The 20,932-nt window shown below is 46.9% G+C and overlaps 1 long non-coding RNA gene across 1 annotated transcript; it reads right to left on the bottom strand.

Moving 5' to 3' along the window:
• Positions 1 to 344: 344 nt before the first annotated feature.
• LOC120246870 lies at positions 345 to 20,510 on the bottom strand. The gene is made up of 2 exons (XR_005532171.1): positions 20,419 to 20,510; positions 345 to 611 (listed from the first exon to the last, which is right to left on the bottom strand). It is a non-coding gene; the product is annotated as an uncharacterized LOC120246870 (long non-coding RNA).
• Positions 20,511 to 20,932: the final 422 nt, after the last annotated feature.

The raw sequence follows: 20,932 nt of genomic DNA, 5'->3' as shown, positions 1-20,932 counted from the left end.
GCTGCCAGCCCTTCGGCCCCACGTTGTGCCCCAGTGGCCCTCCGCTGGCTGGGCTCCACTCCGCCCTTCCTGCCGAAGACCCCTCCGAATATCACCGTGCGCAAAACGAGAACACATGGGAATAGTTTCCTCATGGGTTTGTCTAAAACTGCTGCTCATTGATACTATTTACAGAATTTTTTTTCTATCGCAGTCTGGACGCCAGAAGACGGATGTGGTACAATGCTCAAGGGTGCTGTGCAGGCATATTTACCTGGAATGAATGAGTAGATCCCCTAGACTCGGGGTGATGGCCCAGAGATACACTGGGAACAAGAATTTTCATACAAGGAAATAACTCCTAATGGATGCTAATATTGAAACTTTACTATAAATACTTTACTATGTCCATTATGAGTCTCTCACTTATTCACAGATTTATGGATGCTGCTCACAAGACGGCTGTGCCCTCCCTGAGGTTCACACCGAACAGCAGAGCACCCACGGTGGCTCCCAGCTCAACTGGCCGGAACATCTTCCATCCACAAGTGTGACTCCAAACGTGGTGGCTGCGTGGTGGAGCAGGTGACAGTCGTGCAAGAGATGGTGTACTGTGTTTCGGAAGGTCAACTCTGGAGGGCAGGGGAGTGCAAGTCTTTATTACGGAGGGGAAAAATGTCAGTTATGCCGCTGTGCACACAGAAAGGAATCCACTCCTCCATTGGCAAAAATGCCCCGGCTGTTTCTTGCGCGCCTCAGATGCAACTCTTAGGGTTTGCTGACAAATCTAAAAGAAGGTGCATTCTTTGGAAAATGCCCTTTTATTTTTATTTTTTACGTTTGTTTATTCATTTTGAGAGAGTGAAAGCATGAGTGCAGGGGGAGGGGAGGGAGAGGAGAGAGAGAGAGAATCCCAAGGTGCTTCAGCAACCCTGCAAAGGGCTCAAACTCATGAACCATGAGATGATGACCTAAGCAGAAATCAAGAGTCAGATGCTCAACCACGTGAGCCACCCAGGCGGCCTTGGGAAATGCCCTTTTAAATTTTGTGTGCCCTCAGACCCTTTTACATGACATTTATCAGCCATTCTTCAGAGTGATTATTAGAAAGACAGTTTCATGAACTACAGTCTTTCCCATTTCACCCTCATCTTCACACCAAGAGTGGTCAAAACACATGAATTCATTCCTTCACCAGACAAGAAAGTACCTTTTCACCCATGAGGCCATATTCCCCAAGGATCCATAAAAATACTGTTCATTTTATATCTACAGATACAATTGACTCCAGATCAACATGGGTTTGAACTGCGTAGGTCCACTTACATGCAGATTTTTTCCAACCAATAAATTGGAATTTTTTTGGAGATTTGTGACAATTTGAAAAAACTCACAAACCATTCAGTCTAGAAATCTTGCAAATTAAGAAAAAGTCAGGTATGTCATGAATGCATAAGACGTATGTAGACAGTAGTCTATTTTATCTTTTACTGCCATTAAGTATGCATGAATCTGTTACAAAGTTAAAATTTATCAAAACTTACACACGTGCAGACCACGCATGGCACCTGCCGGTTCCCAGTCAAGAAAAATACAAACAATTGTAAGGATGCAATATTACATTATAACTGCAACCAACTGCCGTAGGTACTGTAGCCACCTGTGGAATTGCAGGGAGCCCAAAGTAGCTACTTAAAACACCTGTAGTGCTAATCATCTTCAAGTGAGCAGTTCGCGTCTCCAGTAAATTGTATTTTGCACTAAGAAGTGATCCCTGGCAGTTCTCTCTATTGGTAATTAAATCTGGGGGGAGGCAAAATTATACACAGATTTTAGACTGTGTGTGGGGTTGGCACCCCTAACCCCCACGTTGCTCAAGGGTTAACTGTACTTTTCTTTCATACTTAAATGTTAACCCCTGGCCCCGGAACTCCCCTGCTAAGCCCCAGCTAGCACCCCACCTGTGAGTTAATTCCATGGTCTAAGAGACTAGGCGATTCTCCAACCCATCTAAAGTGGTCCTTGATTCTCACCACTAAACACACGCGTTATCTTTTAGGAAAAGAGTTTCATGTATCTGCCCAGATTTATTCACCTGTATCAAAATGTAAGAATTGAAAACAATGTTAAAATATGAGCACTATATACAGGTTGTCAAAGAACAGAACTTCTTTACAATTAAATGCTAATGTCCTGAGCATTCAACTCCCCCAGCTAGAGAGGCAGAACAAAGCAGAGTTGTGTTTTGCTTTTTTGTTTGTTTGTTTTGAAAGAAGGGGGTGGAGGAAGAATGAACAGGGAGGGGCAGAGAGAGAGAAAAAGCAGAGTCATTTTAAAATAAGGACCCTCAATGTACTGTTTACTTTGAGAAATTCTTAGAGCTATTTAAATGGAAAGCAAGTTGGCAAAGATAATTTATATGTCAGTAAAAGGGAATGGGGTGCATTTTCAAATGCCTATCAATTCCTTCCTTTGATTTATTCTCACTTACATTATAATAATAATAGAGAAGCAATGGCAGGAGATGAGCTACGTTTTTGCTGGGAATCTGATGGTGGGAAGGGATTTATAGTCTGGCTTGGACCTCTCTAGGCGGGAACATTTTGTTCTCTGTGTGCCCATTTTCATTTTACTGTTGGCTTTAGCTCACTGCCGAAGCTCCGGTTAATATCACACTGGATAATGTGACTGCACATCATTTGGGATGATAAATAGGACGGAAAGTAAATTTTCAGCCTTGTGTCACAGAGTCATCTTAGAACTGAATTAACTGATGCAGTGTTCTGACCCACTCCAGGCCAGAGTCTTCCTGGGAAATGTATATATTGCCTACGACCAGTTCCAGGAAAATGCCCAAAGAAACATATTCACGATGGGGAAAGTCCCTTCTTCACTGACTGTTCGTCTTCCTCCCCCTAAGTGGAGCACCACACTCCTGGATGACCAATGCGTAAGAAAACCAAAACCTGGGGCGCCTGGGTGGCTCAGTCGGTTAAGCGTCCGACTTTCGCTTAGGTCATGATTTCACGGTTCGTGGGTTCGAGCCCCGCGTCGGGCTCTGTGCTGACTGCCAGCTCAGAGCCTGGAGCCTATTTCAGTCTGTGGCTCCCTCTCTCTCTGACCCTCCCCTGTTCATGCTGTCTCTCTCTCTCTCTCCTAGAAATAAATAAAACATTAAAAAAAAATTAAAAAAAAAAAAAAAACCTGGAGAACTAGATAGTCTGAAAATAAATGACCCGTACAACAGGCTTCCGTATCATGAATCTCTAATATTCAAATATCAATCCAACCTAGATAAAATCAGTTTGGTAAGGAAGAAGTACGCATATGTGTCGCATTAAAAACTTTGAGCATTGGGCACCTGGGTGACTCAGTCAGGTAAGCGTCCGACTTCGGCTCAGGTCGTGATCTTGCGGTTTGTGGGTTTGAGCCCCGCATCGGGCTCTGTGCTGACAGCTCGGAGCCTGGAGCCTGCTTCAGATTCTGTGTCTCCCTCTCTCTCTGCCTGTCCCATGACTGTGCTCTGTCTTTCTCTGTCTCTCGATGATAAACAAACGTTTAAAAAACTTTTTAAAACAACTTTGAGCATTGATATAAATGGTATCCATTCAAAATGCACATAGAGCCTGTCACTATCAGGAGTCGCGATTTCGCTCCTAATGATGTAGTTGACAGCAGGGGAATGTGTTATGGTTTTTTTATTTTTTTATAATAGTTGTTCCTTCTTTTTTGTGTGTAATTCACAAATGGTGGTTCCTGATACTTTGGAGATTTTAAAAAGCAATCCTTTACCGGGGCGCCTGGCTGGCTTAGTTGGTAGAGCACGCAACTCTTGATCTCAGGGTCGTGGGTCCGAGCCCCACGTTTGGCATAGAGCCTACTTAAAAAAAATGGAAAAAGGAAAAAGCAGCAATCCTTTACCAAAGACAGAGCGGCTCTGCCCTGGAGGTGACAATGCGGAAGCATGTCTGGGAGGAACCTGAAGGTTCTGCCTCCCTGAATGACCTTGAGAGGTAGGTCATACAAAACACTTTCTGGAGAGAATGGCCAGAGAGGAGACTGTAAATGGAAAGGGTTTCTGCTGTATCCATTCTGTTTATGGGTACTGTGTACACAGATCTGTACTGTGTTTTTATTCATATATTTTAAAATGTCTCCAACATAGTATTATATTTATAAATTAAATTAAAACAGAACAAAAATAAGCTATTTTAAGATACCATTAATATAGTGAATAACGGCTGATGTACAGTGTAAAACAGTTTTGCAAATATTTCCCATTTGCAGAAAAAAACCCACAGACTTCCTATGTCCTCATTATTAATAATTTATTTTTTGCTTTAATCCAAAGCCTTTTGAAATGCATTATATGCAATTAAATCTGTGTTAGGGAATCACCAATATGGCACATAAAGAGCTGATTATATAATGAAGATGCTAATCTTAACTGTTATTTTTTTAATTCTAGGTTTTCTCAAAAGCTGCCTGTTGTCATCAAAGTCCCTTCACGTCTCCCACGATGACACAACTGGATGTGTAGCCCAGCAGCCTCTGAACATGGCTGCCTCACGCAGGCACACACGACACTGTCTATTCTGTGTGTGGCCCGTTCATTATGTGAGCTGCCAGTCTTTTTTAAGGTCTCATTTTCCAAACCTTCTCTGGCAAACTTGCCATTACCTCAACGCCCGGGGATGAAACTGTCAGGGGTGTGTGAGAAGCGATACTTAGCTTGAGATGTCTGTTACTGAAACACAAAACTGAATTCATCCACCCCTTTCCCTCAGCTATCTGATACAGGTATTCCCCCTGCCTATCTATACATGTACACCTATACACACACACACACACACACACACACACACACACCATGTGGGGGGCCGATGGGGGAGTGCTGTAAACAGAACGATGTCGAACCAGACAAACAGGATTTTGAGTTTCTGCAAATGCTGCACTTCTTGAGACTGAGCAACGGCCTCAGGGAGCCAGAGCCACCCACACACCCTGGGCCTGAGAGCACAGGGAGGGAGAATGGACCGAAGAAATGTCAGAGATCTTCTCTGTCTGCCCCACGCGCGGAACAAGAGAAATATTCAGCTGTACCACTTCTGAATGGCAGAAGCAAGGGTTCGCACAGGGACCCAGTTCCTAAAGGGGGCAGCAGGTGACGTTCATGCTGTAGCAATAGCGTATATGGTTAGTGATGAGAGCAGGGAGGTGTGGGTTACTGAGGGCGCGGCTGGAGACTACGGGAAGGAGAGCAGCAGCAGGTGGGAAATTCTGTCCGGGAACAGAGCTGGTGCCCTGCCTACCGGATTCCGGATCCCCCCCCCCCCACCCCCCCCCCCCCCCCCCCGCCCCCAGGAGCCAGACAGGCCTAGGGGCAGTCTTCTTTGGAGGAGACTCTGAGAGAATTGGGGAAACTCTTCCCTGGCTTCTAATCCTCGTAGTCAGGCCAGCCCCGCAGGGAGGGATTGGGGAATCTCAAAGGCCAGTACAACCACCCCTTCAGCCCACACCGCAAGCCACTTGGGCCAATCATGTGTTTTCTCAAGCCCAGAATGCTGTCATATGAAAGCCATCACCAGCCACCTGCTCCCTCCCCGAAATATGTTAACCGTCCCCTCTGTGGAATACAGTTCCAGACAGACATTTGTCTGTGATCGGAATGCATTTCTCAACACACCAGGCTTGCCTCCGACAGCAAACATGCCGAGAACAGACGTTTTCATTTACCCCTGTGACTGGGGGCCTAACGTAGAGTTTGGTGCGTTCTTGCCGTCCAATATATTTTCACACAACACATTTGTGGAAATGCTTTTAGATCACAGGCCCGGTGCTAGGGTGGGCCACTGAACCAGCGCATGAATAAGTAAATAAGTGGCAATTATCTTAGACCTCTTCTGACACAACTAACTCACGTTATGGGGGAAGAAAACCCTGACACCGCTCTTCTTCTTCTTTTTTTTTTTTTAATATTTTTTATTTATTTCTAGGAGAGAGAGAGAGAGACAGCATGAGCAGGGGAGGGTCAGAGAGAGAGGGAGATATAGACTCTGAAATAGGCTCCAGGCTCCAAGCGGGCTGTCAGCACAGAGCCCAACGCGGGGCTCGAACCCACGAACTGCGAGATCATGACCTGAGCAAAAGTCGGACGCTTAACCGACTAAGCCACCCAGGCGCCCCGTGACACCGCTCTTCTGAAGCTCGTGCCTCAAGCGTGCACCTGACCCTGTCTGTGTGCTTTTCGGGCGCCCTGGTATCGGGCTCAGTCAGCCTCTCCACCTTCGCTGTCACCTCAAGTGAGTTCAACGTCTGCATGGAGGACTGCGGGCTTCTCAATCCCCGCCTCCCACAGCCTTTTCCTTCATTCCACATCCTCCCCACAGGCATACCCTGGGCCGTGTCCCCTCCCCGAATCTGGGCCCAGATCTCCGCAGGAAGCTTCTCCTAGCCCTCACCTCTGCGGGAGTGCTGTCACTAAGTCCTCCACTCTCCCCAACCCGTCAGGCCCCTCTTTATCTAAGGACCATCATTTAAATAGCAGCCATTCCTGGTGTCCGCACCTTCTCAGCCCTCCATCTTCCCACCGCACCTGCCTGGATGGATCCGACCCCATGCTCCACCTGCTCTTGGGCTCTTTGAGCATCACGGCCAAGTACAAAGAGACAATTCATGATCACGACCTCAGCGGGCACATCTCTCCAGTTAACTCATTCTCCCCGGTTCTGGGACGACTTCACACTTTCTCTGCGCTCCTCAAACTGCCAACCACCAGCCCACTACCCCGGCCTCCTCCCGCTCTGCAGGCAGCCTCACTTCCAACCTCTCAGAGAAAACCGATGTCACCGCACAGAAAGGCCACCACGTCCCCTTGCCGTATCTGTAAACCTGTGTATATCTGCACGCATGCCCCGTATGCCCTCTCCCTGATCTTACACTCAGAGCAGAGGGCTCTCCCCCTCTGGGCCCCACATGCCTCTGGCTACCACCCTACCCATTCCTCCCCTGAACGGTTAAAGCAAGATGCAAAGCATGCCTCCGTTTCTTCCCTTCTGACTCCTCCTTCAGCTGGGTTCCTCGATCATCCCCAAACAGCTCACACAAAGGGCATCAATGATGCCTGTGCTGCGAAATTCAGCGGAGATATTTTAGTCCCCAGAAGTATGTCAAAATACAGGACCCTTCGGCCGCCTTAGAAACGAGTGATCACCCCTCTTTCACAACTTTCCTCTCTGATGGCGCCCCTCCCTCTCCTTCCTGCCCATTACCTGATGGGGTTCTTCGAGGCTTGGCCCTTGACCCTCTTCTGTTCTCCTTCCGCACCCCCTCCCTAGGCGAGTCCGCCCACGCTCACAGCTGCCTTCCTGTCTGCTACGGGTTGAATTGTGTCCCTCCCCCCAAAATGTGGAGTTCTCACTCCCAGCACCTGTGAATGTGGCCTTATTTGGAAACAGAATCTTTCAGATGACGAAGGTAAAATGACATCAGTAGGCTGGGCCCTAATCTAGTATGACTGTGTCCTTATAAAAAGGGACATTTCGGGGTGCCCGGGTGGCCCAGTCGGTTCAACGTCCGACTTCAGCTCAGGTCATGATCTCGCGGTTCATGGGTTTGAGCCCTGTGCTGACAGCTCAGAGCCTGGAGCTGCTTCAGATTCTGTGTCTCCCTCTCTCTCTGCTCCTCCCCTACTCATGCTCTGTCTCTCTCTGTCTCAAAAATAATTAAACATTAAAAAAAATTTTTTTTAAGGTGAAATTTGGACAGAGAGACAGACACATACAAGAAGGGCGCCTGGGTGGCTCAGTCAGTCAAGCATCCAGACTCTTGATTTTGACTCATGGTTCATGAGATCATGAAATTGAGCCCCGTGTTGGGCTCTGCACTAATAGCAAGGAGCCTGCTTGGGATCCCCTCTCCCTCGCTCTCTGCCCCTCCCCCAACTTGCTCACTCTTTCTCAAAACAAACATTTGAAAAGAAAAGAAAGATGATATGAAGACGCAGGCAGACGACAGCCACTTGGAAGCCGGGGAGGCGGGCCTGGAAGAGACTTCTCCCTCACGTCCCTCAGAATGACCCAGCCCATGCCAGCACGTGCACCTGGCGCCACCAGCCTCCAGAACTGTGAGGTGTGAGTTTCTGTTGTCAAATAAAGCCGCTCAGTCTTTGCACCTTGTTCCAGCAGCCACAGGAATCTAACACACCACCTCGTCCCGCAATTCTACCTCTGGTCTACACCTTTCTCACAAGCCACAGGTCCATTATCTTAACCGGCTCCTTATTGGCTGCTTACTCGCACCTGTTGTGGGATGTCAAACAGACGCTGCAAATCTAACATCTCCAGAACAGAACTCCATTCTTTTATACCCTGTGCTACCAAATTTGATGAAACAAAATTTAAAAAGAAAGCAAGAAATACAGAGTGTCCTATCTCAGTAAGTCATACTCCCGTGAAACGTGGTGGTAATTCTGAAAGCCTCTGGCCGCAGCCCCGCCGCCTCACATCCAACCAAATCCGAGCGCTGGGACACTCTGCTCCGATCGTGCACTATACCCCGTCTGTCCCGACCCCTCCACGGCGAAAGCTGTCAGCATTTCCTGGCTGGAAGAGGGGGCAGTGCCCCCTGCCCTGAGCCCGTTACTCTCACCTCACCTGGCTTCACTGTTCCTTGGCCTCACTGTTCACTGATCTTTCATTCGCTTAAACACAGCCAACACTTCTTGGATGTGTCTTGGACTCATCTAGAATCCTCTACCAGGGCTCCCCCCGCCCCCTTCCTGCTGTGGTCCCGTAGCTTCACATGGCTAGGTCCTTTGTAAGATTTAGTTCTCAGCTTACATATCCCATTCCAGAAAGGTCCTCCTGGCCCGTGCTATCTACACTGGCTTCTTAAGCAGGTCTCTATCTCTGCCTCCTTTATTTCCTTCACACATCTGATCACATGAACGGATTTATACTGGCCTGTGCTCTGCCTTCCTGCAAGAATTTGCTGTGAGAAGGCAAGAGCTGCATCGGCCTCAGTCACCATCACACGCACGGGGTCTAGGCCTGTGCACACACACTCTCTCACCACACCGTCCCTCGCTCCACTCCACACACACAGCGCGTTCTCCTCCAGGACAAGACTCCTCTCTTCTGTGCGTATTTGACCAGTTGAACTCCTACTCACACCTCAGAGGCCCTAACAGCTGCCACATCCTCAGTGAAGGCCTCTCAACGCCCACGCAAGGTCAGACTCCCTGTCGTACCTTCTGGCACAATGTCCTCCTCCTTCACGGCACTACCAGAGCTGAAATTTTCTATTAGATCTACGTCTAACTCTCCCATAAGACCACATGCCCATCCAGGCAAGAATCACAATCAGTTTTGATCACCATTGCATGCTAGTGTCCAGCACAACACAAGCACATAACTCCTTCAAAAAATTACTTGTTTGGGGTGCCAGGGTGGCTCAGTCGGTTAAATGTCCGACTTTGGCTCAGGTCATGATCTCGCAGTTCATGAGTTTGAGCCCTGCTGTGCTGACAGCTCAGAGCCTGGAGCCTAGTTTGGATTCTGTGTCTCCCTTCCTCTCTGCCCCTCTCCTGCTCACTCTCTCTCTCTCTCTCTCTCTCAAAAATAAACACTTAAAAAATAAAATTAATAAAATCAAAAAGAGGGGAATTATTTTATAAACATTAAATCTGACTCTGACACACACACACTGCTACGACTACTAAACAATAAAAGCCATGACCTAGTGATATATTCAACATGGATGAATCTCAAAATAATGTTGAGTGAAAGAAGTCAGACCAAAAAAAAAAAAAGTTCATGCTGTTTAATTCCTTTTATATAAAAGTATAGAAAATAGACACCAATCTATAGTGATAGGAAGCAGATCAATGTGTGTCTGGGAATGATGCATGAAGGTGGGATAGATTACCAAGGCGCATGGGGGTACTTCTGGCAGTGATGGATACGCTCGTTATTTTTATTGTGGTCATTTCACGGGTGTGTACATATGTCAACACTTACCAGATTGTACACTTTAAGTATGTACAACTTATTTTACATTCATTATACCTCAATGCTAAAAAAAAAAAATCAAAGGTAAAACAAAAATGACGATCATTTCCACTCACAATATTTCTAGTTTACACTTAATGGATGTTCCAATAGACAAAAAAGAATTATTTCTAAGAACCCAGATTTTTCTATTAATCGCAAATGATCTTTACAAGAGTAATTAGAAACCCAGAACTAATATGACTTAACTCCATTATTTACTGTCCATAAAAGAAATAACAAGGAGCTGAGCAGCATTTTCCTACCCATAAAATGGGAATAAGGACACCTGCCTACGGGGTTATCCGGATAGGCCCGATGTCATCACAAGGGTCTGTATAAGGGAAGGAGAGGGGCAGGGGAGGCAGAGAAGGAGCCATGACAATAGGCGCAGAGTTGGAGCGACGTGACCCCTCACTGTGGAGGAAGGGGTTGTAGGCCACCTCCGGAATGTGGAAGAGGCAAGGGCATGGACTCTCACCTCGAGCCTTCAGAACGAAGGCAATTCTGCTGACACCTTCAACTTAGCTTGGTGAAATCCATTTTGGATTGCCGCCCAGAACTGCAAGATAATAAATTTGTGTTGTTTTAAGCCATTAAGTATGTGTTTTGGTGACTTGTTAGAGCAGCTAGAAGAAACTAATACATAACCTATCCATAAGCCTTCATTTCCTCAAAGATCACCAGCAAGGAATGGTGGAATGAAGAGCTCAATTCCTATGCAGCTTGCGGGTACTACATCAACCTGTTCAGGTATCCTTGTAGCTCCGCACTTAACCTACTCTCCAAACACTGCACCTCCCTCTTTAAAAATGATGCTCGCATATGGACAGGACACCCATTATACAGGTCTGATTGGTACAGGAAATAATGGAACACCAATTCCCATCCAATTCAAGGCAGCCTCACCGTTCGGGAATTCTCACTGCCGGAGAGATGAACACTTCCATTTCTTCCCTCTTGAGAAGGCTGCCAAATTGGATTTCTGTGCCCTCTGCACCATCCTCTACTCTTTCCAAAGACTTAAGTCCTTTGTTCTCGGTTGCAAATTCATACACTAATTAATACCACCTTCTTCACCAGCCTTTCACCATTATGCTGTTTTTTCAGCAGATTTTGGTTATGAAGAACCAGAACTATCTAGATCTCAGAATGTAGTTATTATAAATATGATAGGAGATAAAGATGGACAAAGGGTCACATATTTATTACCAAAGGAAGACCCCAATCAGCGTCAAGATTGCATTTGTTTGGGGCTGAAATTGTCACCTTCTTTTAAGGCCACCTGCCAAAGCTGACTGATTTCTGAGCTCTGCATCTGGGCATGACTCATTTCAAGTTATCAGTATAATCAGTGTTCTAAAAATAAGATAGAGATAATAACAAGTCTAAAAATCAAGACCCATTGGTGTTGATGTTGATGTCAAACTGAGTTAAACGGAATCCGTCAAAGGACCACACTGAACCCTACTTGGATATGATCAAAGCAAACTGGAAAAACAAAATAATCTTCGACTTATACCTGTTCAAAGATCACATCTTTCTTTGTCTTTCTGGGGATCGAAAGATCAGTCATGCATGATAAACCACTTCAACACATGACTTTTTATAGTTTTCCAAAAAACAAACCAGATATTGCTATGTATCCTAAGACTACAAAGGTTTCTCAACGTGGGCACTGTTGATGTTTTCAACAACATTCTTTGTTCAGGGGCCATCTTGTGCACTGAGGGATTTTTAGCAGCATCCCTGGTCTTTACCCACTATGTTCTAGAAGCATCTATTACACACACTCATGACAATAAAAAACATCCCCAGATCTTGTCAAATATCTCAAGGGAGCAAAATCCCCAACCTCCCCCTCCCCCCCACTGAGAACACAGCTAAACTAATTCACCTCTTTAGTAACTTTAAAGCAAATACTTTGTAGATGAAAGCAGATACTCTGTAACCATCACCCATGTAAATCTGACTTTTAATCTGCCTTATAGGCCTAACAGGTAGGGCTTGGTTACAAGCTATTTTCTCCACACCTCGGAGAAGTTATAGAAGAAAATCTATTGCCTACTGCCTAATACAATTCTACTTTTCTGTTTCCAAAAATTAGCACCATTTTTTCCTTCACACTCAGAGACGCCCATTTTGTAACGCCAATCAATCAGTCGCAAACAAAAATATTAATTTTGTAAAAGTCACTCTATATTCATTTCCCCTTCTTTGTCATTATGCACCGAAGAACAGGAAATGTCAACAATTTTTCACCTGCAGCCATTAAGGACAGGAGCCCAATTATCTGTGGGTAGGACCTTCCCACCACTTAGAAAGAGTCACAGAAATCGCTACCAAAAGGTGCCCTCAGACATTGGCCAATCTTACACGTGAATCTCCTTGACCACATCTCTGTTTTTATTCTGATAGAAAGCTCTGGCTTTCTTGTGAAAGACTATCACCCTCTAGCTTTCACCGGGTCTGCTCTCTGGATCCGTGGGCAGAATCTGCCAAGGTCCTCCACTGTATGTAGCTCTCAGAGAGTTAATGTTCATTTGTGCTACAGTCAGATATGTGTCAAATTTTTAACAATGGTATGACATAAGCCTATCTAGGACCTTTAAAAATATTTTTTTAACATTTATTCACTTTTGAGAGTCAGAGCAAGCAGGGGAGGGTCAGAGATAGGGGGAGACACAGAATCTGAAGCAGGCTCCAGGCTCTGAGCTGTCAGCACAGAGCCTGATGTGGGGCTCGAACTCACGGACTGTGAGATCATGACCTGAGCTGAAGTCGGGCACTCAACTAACCAAGCCACTCAGGCTCCCCTAGGACTCTTTAAACCATAGTTTTGCCAAAAGCCCAGTCAAAGGTGATTTTGTGAGCCAGTATTGTGGTATCAAGCCCCAAATATCTTTCATAGTAGTGAAATCAGAGAATGTTCCCATTAGAAAAATTTTCCCAGTTAGAATTTAGGATGCCAGGAACACATCTTCTTTGCCCTTAACTGCAGCGACCTGCCCCAAATCTGTAAGAATGGGGTCTGACACCAAAGCTTGGCAATCACTTCATAATTGAGAAGAAGGATGTTTCATAGCAACTGCTTATTACTTGTCCAAAAAAAAAAAAAAAAAAAAAGATCGACAAAACGTGTAACAGGTCACTCCCAGACTCCAGAGAAACATCACTCACCTTCCAAATGAATACTGCCCTGAGCACAGCAAGTGAATTTCATTTCCTAAATCTGTTGTTCAAATATTCAACAATTTCGCCCTCAAGCTCCATAAATGCCCACTGCTGTGAGTAGCGGGATGGAGGGGTCCCTCTGGGAAAGCTCCCAGCGACCCAATCAGAAGGTAACACCAGCTGGTTCCTCTCCAGCTCACCAGAAGATGGGCTTTTCTAGGCAAAATCCTTCTTTATCTCAGCATCTGTGGGTTCGAATCTCTGGTTCAAGAATGTGACTGTTGGGGGGGGGGGGGGGGGAACGATAAACGCACATCCTGCCAGCTCCCTGGCCGAGAATGCCATCAGCAGCATCCGGCACCGAGCACTCGGCCTCCGTGAAACAACATCAGCCTTCTAGAGATGTGGTGTTACCTCTTATGTGCAGACAGGCCTTGTTACTATAAATTGTTGATGAGGGAAATATGTGCGATTCTATGCATGACACATGGTTGGCAATGACAGCATTTTAACACCGTTTACACCAACTCCAGACTAGTCTGTAGTGGATCAACTAAAACCCTTAATAAAAATGTAGCAGTCCATATAAAACCACTGCCTTGGCCTTAAACGTCACCGGCCCTGGGATGCTCTGTCCTCCCACGGGAGGCGCTAAGGTGTGTGTGACTCTGGAGGTGCAGAGGACTCTGAGCCGCCTTGGTGGGCCACGCGTAGGGGATGCCATGCTCACGACCTTCCATGGAGCTGGCTCATGTTATCTTCTGCACAGCAGCTCAGGTCGCTGACTTTTTAAAACCACATCTTTTCTAGTGCCTTCTACTCTTCTCTGAAAGCACAGGTGACATCACCACATGCGGTCAGTAGATGACGTGCGTAGAGTGAGACACCCTACCAAGAAATATAACTAGACAAAGAGTCCCTTTGTGAACTGCGTTTCAAAAACTGACAGACACGTTGAGAACAGGGAAACCCAAAGTCACTTTAAATATATGGCAACCTTCCAGACTGGCAGAACTTGCGTTCACCTAAACAAAGGCATTAATGACCACCGTCCATAAAGAACTAAAGAAAGGGGTATTGATCAGCAACGGAGGCACGGAAAGAGTGCAATCTAGAAGGAGGAGTACATCTGCATGTAGGGGGAGGGGCGGGGGCTACATCCCAGACAGCTGCCATCCTGCGGAGACGCAACGAAACATCAGAAAAACAGTAACTGGCATTACTGAGCACTAAGCAAGTGACAACTAATTATTGCTCTAGACAGCCTTTTAAAGTTTATTTCTTCATTTTGAGAGAGAGAGAGAGAGACAGGGAGAGAGAGAATCCCAAGGAGTCTCCACGCTGTTCATGCAGAGCCTGATATGAGACTTGATCTCAGGAACCGAGAGATCATGACCTGAGCCAAGATGAAGAGTCAGGTATCTAAGTGACTAAGCCACCCAAGTGCCTCTAGATATTCCTTCTGTGTTAACTCTGTTTTCTCAACAATTCTAGAAGGTAGGTTCAGTCATTAACCATCTCAAGTCTGCGGATGAGTGAACGGATGCCCGGATAGAGTAAAGGAAGGTACATAACGAGGTGACAAAGTCAAGGTGCCAGAGCTCCTACCCACGACACCATCCAGCCTCTCGGCCCGTCTCTCCTGTCTACACAGTCACAAAGCCACCTTCAAGTACGGAACCAGGTTCCAATCCTCACTTCCATCAACCGTCAGGTAGGAGCATCTGGTCCTCTTGTGACTGACTGTCCCCCTCCAGCGTTCCGGTGTCCTCCTCAGTCCTGCACTTCACTTCGGGGAGTCCACACCTGCAACAGGGAGTCACCTCCCAGGTGTGACTGTGAGGCGCCTACAATGCTCAGATTTGTCCCAGTTCTCAGCCCCAACCACTGGGAGGCCTTTTCAAGTAGAAACGCCTGGGGAGCTTTTAAAAATAAATACCAATTGGGGCGCCTGGGTGGCTTAGTCGGTTAAGTGTCCGACTTTCGCTTAGGTCATGATCTCGCGGTTCGTGGGTTCGAGCCCCGCGTCAGGCTCTGTGCTGACTACCAGCTCAGAGCCTGGAGCCTGTTTCAGTCTGTGACTCCCTCTCTCTCTGACACTCCCCTGCTCACGCTGTCTCTCTCTCTCTCCCAGAAATAAACAAAACATTAAAAAAAAAAAAAGGATCTTATAAAAATAAATAAATAAATAAATACCAATTATACCAGAATCTCTGATCGAGAAGCTCCCTGCGTGGTTCAACAGGCAGCGAGACAGAGAACCACCCTGTCTAAGTCTCAGAGGACTTTGCCCAGGGGCTGAGCAGGGCCCTAAGTGCTGTATTCATCAGGGTTCTTCAATAGATTTTAGATCGATCAGTCAATCTCTGGATCCGTATCTATCTATCCAGAGAAAACCCATTATAAGGACCCGGCTTACATGTCCATGGAGCCTGACAAGCCTCACGAGTTGCCAGGTGAGTCAACACGCTGGAAAGCTGATGGTGTCTGTTCCAGGCGGAGCCCAAAGGGGAGACAAGACCCATTCTCCAGCTCAAAGAGAAGCCGAGAGGGTGAATGGCTCTAGATTTATCTTCCTCCTCTCACCCAGGCTCACTAATATCTTGTCTTCTTAGAAAGAAAATGCCATGAAGTTAGTACGTGTTCCTACTGTCTGCGACCTCTGGATCAATCCCACTGCATTACGACGAAGACAGAAGTCAAACGTTTCAGGGGCACCTGGGTGGCTCAGTCGGTTAAGCGTCCGACTTCGGCTCAGATCATGATCTCACGGTTCGTGGGTTCGAGCCCCGCGTCGGGCTCTGTGCTGACAGCTCAGAGCCTGGAGCCTGTCTTCGGATTCTGTGCTTCCCTCTCTCTCTGACCCTCCCCTGCTTGCTGTCTCTCTCTCTCTCTCTCTCTCTCTCTCTCTCTCAAAAACGCTAAAAATAAGACACTGAGATGCTGGGCTGTTTACTGTAGGACTTAGCGTTACCCTAACTAAGATATGACCTCACTGCTGTATTTAACCCTGGAAACAGCCTGGGTGTGTCACATTGCTCTGACGCAGGCCCTTCTGTAAATGGCACAGGTCACACGGGCAGGCCGAGTGGTGCTGACTTACACCCAGGCCGTGGCCCCTGGACACTGGGGGGCTGCAGATCGCCTGGGGTCAGGGCACGTAGCTGAGCACCAGCTCTCTGCTTAACACTTAGTACCTGGACCTGGGGAGCGTCAGAGAGCAGTCTTCTGTCCACGAGTGGCCCCGATTATTTTACCAACTTTGTATCATACTGTGAAGGCCAAGTCCACCTAACCCGCATCAAACACCCAGCAGAGCACTTGGCTTGTGAATGAATGTAAGCTGCTGTTGTGAAACCACCCCGCGGTCCTCATGATCCTTCCTTCCTCCTGTTTGGGGTAACTGCATGTGCTTACAGATCTCACAACGCTAAAATCTTCCTTCTGAATGAGGACTCTCTTCACATAAGATCTTCTCAGAATAGAAGGGAAACAACAGTCGTCCCACCCCAAACCCCAAGTGCAAGGTCTTCCAAATCTGATCTTTTATAAACAGAGGTCACAGTAGCTTGAACAGTCAGTTCTCTTGGTATTCTGGGATGGGAGGAATATTTACCTTTTAAAAAAAATTTTTTAGCATTTATTTATTATTAAGAAACAGAGACAGAGCATGAGCAAGGGAGAGGCAGAGAGAAGGGGAGACACAGAATCTGAAGCAGGTTCCAGGCTCTGAGCTGTCAGCACAGAGCCTGATGCGGGGCTCGAACTCACAAACCGTGAGATCATGACCTGAGCTGATGTCAGACACTTAGCTGACTAAGCCACCCAGGCACCCCTTTACCTCTTAAACAGCTGTTCTCAAAGAATGCTGCCTCCAGTCCCAGAGGCGACATGAACCGTGCCGTTGAAACTCTCGCTCTTTTTGCTTGTTGGCTGTGTCATGGGAACTTGTCCCATCGGCTTACAGAGGGAGAGAAGAAAGTAACAGCACAGATGGCTGGCCTCTGGGAGGTGGCGACTCACTAACCTTGCAGGTGAACCCCCCACAGAGGAGAAGTTTCTTATTCACAGTACATTTCCAAGCAGAAAAAGTAAGCGGGAGGGAAGTCATCTGAGAGTGACTTCAGCTCACGGTTTGCTTGCTCACGTTAGACAGACTCTACTAAAGTATGACCTTTATTATTTCCACTGTACTGCGTGCCGATCAAACCCAAAGTCCCAAATCAATGACTCTATTTTGCAAACACAGGTGTCCTTCTCCTAAATCAGCCCCAAACCACACTTCCGTCTCAAAGAGAGAATGTGAGTGACTGTTAAAACCATAGGACTCTTGCCCTCTAACGTAACAATTTGTGTCATGGCGCGCTCAAAACCAATCCCCTCCACACTGACCACCACTGGCACCTCTGCCCCAAGCTCGGACGCCCCACCTGCCCTAAGTGAGCGCCTCCCTGTCTGGGACCCTGCTCAGATTACTGGCAGGTGCCCTCTTCCCTGCTACCCAGTCTCAACCTTGAGCGACTCTCATCCTCAGTGTCGTGCTCATGAGGCTAGCCGGCCATTAGGCAAACAAGAGCACAGCTAACCTCACCTTCTTTTCTTGCCACACAGATTTCAGAATTTGCTGGGAAGATATTTAGCATTTCAATACGTACCGTTATCACAACCCACTCACGCACGGCAGCACCCCGTGCCCAGAAGACACTCTCCTTCAGCACTCGGGGCGTCGTTCCACCACCACTCATCCACAGATACTGATGGGCACGGCATGTGCTTAGTTGCAGAGCGATGGTGGGGAACAAGGGAGACTGGGTCCCACTCCTTGGGCACTTACGGCCTGGCGGGGAGAAGCTGTCTGTACAAGGGACAGGCCCTTATGGCACAGGGCGATCGTGGCAGATGACGGACATTGAGGGACCCAGGAGAAGCCACGGACTCAGACTGAGAGAGTGTCAGGCAAGACTTGCTGGACAGAAGAAGTGCGAGTAGAAGTTTTCCAGGTGAAGGAGGTAGAGGACATGGAAGAGGGGAGAACATTCCAGAAAAGTCAGTGTTCCCGAAACATGAATGCACACACCCGAGTTTGAGGGATTGAAAGATTTCGAAGTGGGAAGTGTTGGAAAAGGGGTGTGGTGAAGGAGGGAACTGAGAGGTACGCGGGACAGGCCAGGGCATGCTGGCCTCGGAGGCCACGTTAAGGAGTTTGAGTTCTAGCCTCAGGGCAACAGGGGCCCATCAAAGGATTTTAAGGGAGATGTGCCGGTCGGCTTTGCACTCCGTCACTGTACCCCTGGCTACGGATCAGAGCCAGTGAACGGGGACAAGTTGGGAGGCAAAGGGCCAGTTGGAGGTTTGCTGCAGGAACCCAGGAGAGCTAGATGCCACGCTCTGGGCAAGGTAGCAGCCACGGAGACACAGAGTGGTGGGCACACGGGACGGACGCTGGCGATAAGCCGGCTGCACACAGAGGATGGTGACAGCTGTCTGCGAAGACCCAGTCAGGAGGTACAGGAACTGAGGAGCGGCTTTGTGGGTCAAAGGAACGAGTCCAGAGTGGGGAAGGTCGAGTTGGATGCTTCGTTGGGTCAGCAAAATGAAATTTAGCAATACGCTGTTTTTAGGTTTGGGGTTTTTTTTTTTTCAGTACACACCAATTTATTTATTATCTAGGATTTATACACCCACCTTCTGAAAGATGAATAAATCCTAAACAGCATTAAAACACACTGTAGGGGCACTTGGGTGGCTCAGTCTGTTAAGCATCCAACTCCTGATGTCGGCTCAGGTCAGGATCTCACGGTTTGTGAGTTCGAGTCCCACATCAGGCTCCGCACTGACAGCACAAATCCTGCTTGGAACTCTCTCTACCTCTTTCTCTGTCCCTACCCCATTCGTGCTCTCTCACTCTCTCTCAAAATAAATAAATAAACTTAAAAAAAAATCTTAAGCACACTGTGAGAAGTTTTCATAATGTTCTCACACAGATATACTTTCTCCTGAACATAATTGCTCCAATAAAGCCTCCTACAACATCAGATGGTCTGTCTCCTTAATAATATTTATTGTCATGGAGCCAGTATTTGGTCAATGGTGTTGAAAAGCAGGTTTCTCTCTTCTTAGACAAAGCTCCCGTTTCATAGCAGAGCTCCAAAAGTCTCCCAGCACCTACATCAAGGATGCCAAACAAAAGCAAATTTTTCAATAGCAGCCAATATAAAGCAGAGGGAAGAAAAAAAACCCAACTCAATAGCCTAATTAAAAATGAACAAAGGAGGGGCGCCTGGGTGGCTTAGTCGGACTTAAGCGTCCGACTTTCGCTTAGGTCATGATCTCGCGGTTCGTGGGTTCGGGCCCCGCGTCGGGCTCTGTGCTGACTGCCAGCTCAGAGCCTGGAGCCTGTTTCAGTCTGTGACTCCCTCTCTCTCTGACCCTCCCCTGCTCACGCTGTCTCTCTCTCTCTCCTAGAAATAAATAAAAAACATTTTAAAAAAATTTTTAAAAATGAACAAAGGAAATGAAGATTAGTCCCAGTAATAAATAAATAAATAAATACAATGGCCCTAAAACTCGGAGTTCACTCGATAAGAGAAACGCAAATTGCAACTCTTCTGAGACGATTTTCTGCCAGGAGATGAACAAAAACGAAGGAGTCAGGTAGCGCTCGGTGTTGGGATGGAGGTAGGGAAACCAACTCAAAAGAGTATGTAAAGTGGTATCATTTCCATGGAGGGCAATTTAGTAATGGCCCCAAATGTAATAAGCCTCTAACATTGTTTTTCAGCAAATCCATCTCAAGAAATGTGTTTAATAGATACACACGTATGAATGAAATGGTTTAAGTTTACAATGATTCACTGAAACATGGAGCTAGCCAAGACATCCATCAGTAGGAAACTGGTTTATGTAATATGTTACAACCACAGAACAGAAAACTATGCAGCCATCTAAAAGGAAGGGGGAAACAACCCAGAGGCCCACGGACAGATGCATAAACAAAATGTGGTCCATACATACAATGGAAGTTTCTTCAGCCATTAAAAGGAAATGAAATTCTGATATATGCTATCACATGGATGACCCTTTAGCACTTTATGCCAAGTGAAATAAGCTAGACACAAAAGAACAGATGCTGTAGGATTCTGTTGTATGAGGTTGTTAGAACAGTCAAAGCTAGAAGAGTCAAATTCATAGACACAGGAAGTAGAATGGTGCTTACCAGGGACTTGCGGGAAATGAGGACTTATGTTCAACGAGCACAGAGTTTCAGCTGTGGATAATAAAAAAGTTCTGGAGATGGATGGTCGTGACAGTTCCACAACACTGTGAATGTACTTAAGGCCACTGAGCTGCACACTTTTTTTTTTTTAATGTTTATTTGTTGAGAGAGAAAGACAGAGACAGAGACAGAGTGCAAGCGGGGAGGGGCAGAGAGAGAGGGAGACACAGAATCTGAAGCAGGTTCCGGGCTCTGAGCTAGCAGTGAGCATAGAGCCCAATGAACTCGACCCCACGAACTGTGAGATCATGACCTAAGCCAAAGTTGGCCGCTTAACCGACTAAGCCACCCAGGTGACCCGAGCTGCACACTTTCGAGTAGTACGTTTCATGGGGCGCCTGTGTGGCTCAGTTGGTTAAGCATCAGACTCTTGATTCGGCTCATGAGATCTAACTTCGTGTCAGGGTCCATGCTGAGAGTAGACCCTGCTTGGGATTCTCTCTCTCTCTCTCTC

This window comes from Hyaena hyaena, unplaced genomic scaffold (genome assembly GCF_003009895.1).
Source record: "Hyaena hyaena isolate Hyena2069 unplaced genomic scaffold, ASM300989v1 scaffold_11, whole genome shotgun sequence".
In the NCBI taxonomy this organism is placed as follows: domain Eukaryota; kingdom Metazoa; phylum Chordata; class Mammalia; order Carnivora; family Hyaenidae; genus Hyaena; species Hyaena hyaena.
Note: the sequence above shows the minus strand (reverse complement) of the source record. Positions and strands in the feature narration are given on the sequence as shown.